Genomic DNA, 3,500 nt, shown 5'->3' on the forward strand with positions numbered 1-3,500 from the left:
ATTCGGGAAGCCAATTAGCTATTGGTTGCATTACTTCCTATCAACATTTTCAGCAAATAGTATTATCTTCAATTTTATCAGTGGAACCAAGAATTTACCTTCTATATATATCATGTAAACTGATGGGAAAAGGCCAAAGATGAGGTCAGGGAAGAGAACCAGAGCAGAGGGGCGTCGAGGCGGATCATACAGCTAAACGACGAAGCCTGGTCCGGAGAAGCCGTGAACCCAGGGATTCGAGACTGGAAAGGCCTGATTAAGGGCATCGGCCGGGAGGCGAGCTCGTGGAGAGATGAGAAGGGAGTTGGAGGCAGTGGTGATGGTCGAGGGCACCTCCTTTCACATCACAGGTGAATCCGTCGAATGGGATCGACCGACCGGGGTTTCGTTAGAAGGCCTCAACCAGTACGGCCTATTAAGTCATTCATGGCCCGATCAGCCACGTGTAGCCCAGCTTGGTCGGAGTACCGAGAAACCTAGCCCAGCCTGTATTTATCCGAACCGAAAGCACGGAGTTTGATCTCCCGAACTGTTTAGTTTAGATGTTTTTAATCACCGCGCAGATTAGAAACCAAACTCGCGAACTGAAAAATAGAAAATCATTGAAACCAATTTTTGCTCCGATCGAGCTACATTCGAAGACAATTTACAAAAACTAGTCAAAATACTTCACTAACCGTACCGCCCTCGTTAATTTGACTAATTAAACTATTAATTAGGCCCCGGACTGTCACCGGGGCAGTTCTTGCGGCGGCGGAGGTTTTTTCCCGCGTCGGCGACGCCTATGCGACGACGAGCACGGCCACCTCGTAATGGCGCCGCCTCCGCCAAGCTCACGCAGGTGAGAGGCGGGCCGTCTGCGTCGTCGTCGTCGTTGTTGTCACCGCGCGGCGGAAGCGCCGGCAGCGGGGCGCCTCGGCTTCTCCTTCACGCGCCTCCTCGCGCGCTGCCCGGTGCGCCATCTCACGCGGCCACTTGTGTGTCGCCCGCTTCCAAGCTTCGTTGGAGCGCGCCCGCCTCGCGCAGGCCGCCTCCGACCGCACACCCGATGGACCCGGCGGACGTGTTGCCGACTTCTCGCCGCCGATTCGGCCCCCTCCCCTACCGCCCCGTCTTACGCGCGCCATTGCAGAGGGAGGGGTGGTGGCGGCAGCGGAATTGCTCGCCGGAGAGGAGGCTCGCGACGGCGGAGCGAGTGCTAGCGGCGGAGGGGAGTAGGGTTTGGAAACCGAACTCCCCTCCATGGTCCGTTTTAATACGGGGCGGCCGCCGAGTTTCTCGGACCCCCGAGAACACGTTTTTCGGGCCAGACCGTGAGTTCGGGCTCCGTTCTGGGCCTCTTTTGGCATGAACCCATATTATCGCCAGAATTTTTCGGTTTCGGCCCATCTTTCAGCCTCTGTTAGAGTTGCTAAGAATCTTGTTCCTGGGTATCGTGTTTCTTTCAAACGGATTACTCTTTCGGTTGACAAAAGAACCATTCATGATTGGGGAATACATTTTGAGAAGGAGGGAGTGCTTAGTAGGGAGTACAACGAAGCATAACACACATGCATGCATGGAATATCAAACTCAAACATAGAGATGAGCGGGGAGCTTGGGCTCGGCGATGACCTGGAGAGGGTACTTGCGGATGGTGGACAACCCAAACACCTCCTCCATGCTCAGCTCCTCCTTCTTCATCCCATCCGGCAGCCTCCAGGTGAACCCGTGCAGAAGGCTCGCCAGGCTCAGGTGCACCACCTTGAGTCCGAGGTTATAGCCGGGGCACATCCGGCGGCCGGACCCGAAGGGCAGCAGCTCCATGTCCTGCCCTCTCACGCCCATCTTGCTCCCCAGGAACCTCTCCGGCATAAACTCCTACGGAGTTTCCCAAATCTCGGGGTCCCGACCAATGGCCCACACATTGATGAGCACACGAGCACCCTTGGGAATATCATAGCCGCCGACGGTGGAGTCCTCCCGGGCGACACGCGGGGTGAGGAGCGGCACGATAGGGTGCATGCGCATCGATTCTTTCAGGATCGCTTCCAAGTAGGGCAGGTTTGGTATATCCTCCTCCGTCACCCAGCGGTCGCGGCCCACGACGCGGTCTAGCTCCTCGGTGGCCGCGCCGAAGACGGCGGGCTTCCTCAGCAGCTCCGACATGGCCCACTCCACGGTGACGGCCGAGCTCTCGGTGCCGCCGGCGATGAGGTCTTGGGTGAAGGCCTTGACACCGACGCGGCCGAACTGGACCTCCAGGTCAGGGTCGTCGGCGATCTCCATGAGCACATCCACCATGTCCCTCGCCACCTCGCCCTCGCGACGCCCGTTGTCGCCGCTGTGCTCGTCGAGGACGTGCTCCATGAGCGCGTTGAACATCTTCCCCACCTTCTTCATCCGTCGCACGTACCCCTGCAGGTCCATCCAGTCCAGCCACGGGATCCAGTCGCCGACGTTAAGCACGCCGTTGAGCAGGAACAGCTCGTCCAGCATCCACCTGAACACCTGCAGCGACGGCACCGGCCCCTCCGTCGCACCCTCCACGAAGAGCCGCTTCCCCATCACCATCCGCGTGATCACGTTCATGCTCACCATCGACATGTGGTCCCTGCTGAGATGCACTGCGTGCCCCGATGCCGCGAAGAGGCCGCACACCATGGCGCGCACCTCGTCGGCGCGGACATTCTCCATCGACGCGAGCCGGCGGGGGCTGAATAGCTGGGTGAGGCAGATCCGGCGCGCCTGGCGCCAATAAGCACCATAGGGCGACCAGGTGATGTCGGCATAGTTGTAGGTGGTGTACCTGCCGGAGGCCGTCTTGGGGCGGTCGACGAAGAGGACGTCCTGGGTCTTGAGGAAGAACCTGGCCATGTCAACCGACGAGCCGACGATGAGGGGGAAAGAGCCGAAGCGGAGGTGCATTATCGGGCCGTACTTTTTGGATAGCTCGTGGATGGAGCGGTGCGGGAGCGGGCCGATGAGGTTGAAGTTGCCGATGACGGGCCAAGGTTTTGGACCAGGAGGGAGCTTGTACTTGCGGCTGCGGTGGGAGGTAGCTTTGACGAAGAGGAAAAGGAAGATGGCGGATAGCACAATGGAAGTGGCCAGTGGTGGTACTGGTAGCTCCATTGTTGACTAGCCAAGGAGAGATAGGCTGGTAGTGATGGAAATCCATGCAGGTGAATGTGCATACTTATAGGGACGTCGGAGGCAAGAGCAAGACTCTCGAAACTGTGGGATTATTTTGCTGCATGATTGGTGTTCAATATGTGCGTAACTTATCAAGTCAAGCATGTCTTGAGGTCCTTTTCTTTTATCGCTGGGGCAGTACGTGGGGCTGTTATAGCAAATCAAGTTGACATGTGATAGTCAAATATGCACCGCATCTAGCATACTCGAGTGTTAATTTGTGTGGTCATATACTCGTATATACGTTCTTGAGTTGAGCGACTTCTTTTTCGCGGAAAACTTCAGGAAAGTATTTATAGCAATCAACAGCAGTTAAGAAATCTCAA

At 56.9% G+C, this 3,500-nt stretch overlaps 1 pseudogene; it reads right to left on the reverse strand.

The window, feature by feature from the left end:
* Positions 1–1,572: 1,572 nt before the first annotated feature.
* LOC124704447 lies at positions 1,573–3,114 on the reverse strand (annotated as a pseudogene).
* Between the last annotated feature and the right edge of the window lie 386 nt (positions 3,115–3,500).

The sequence above is a fragment of the Lolium rigidum genome, chromosome 1 (assembly GCF_022539505.1).
Source record: "Lolium rigidum isolate FL_2022 chromosome 1, APGP_CSIRO_Lrig_0.1, whole genome shotgun sequence".
Classification (NCBI taxonomy): domain Eukaryota; kingdom Viridiplantae; phylum Streptophyta; class Magnoliopsida; order Poales; family Poaceae; genus Lolium; species Lolium rigidum.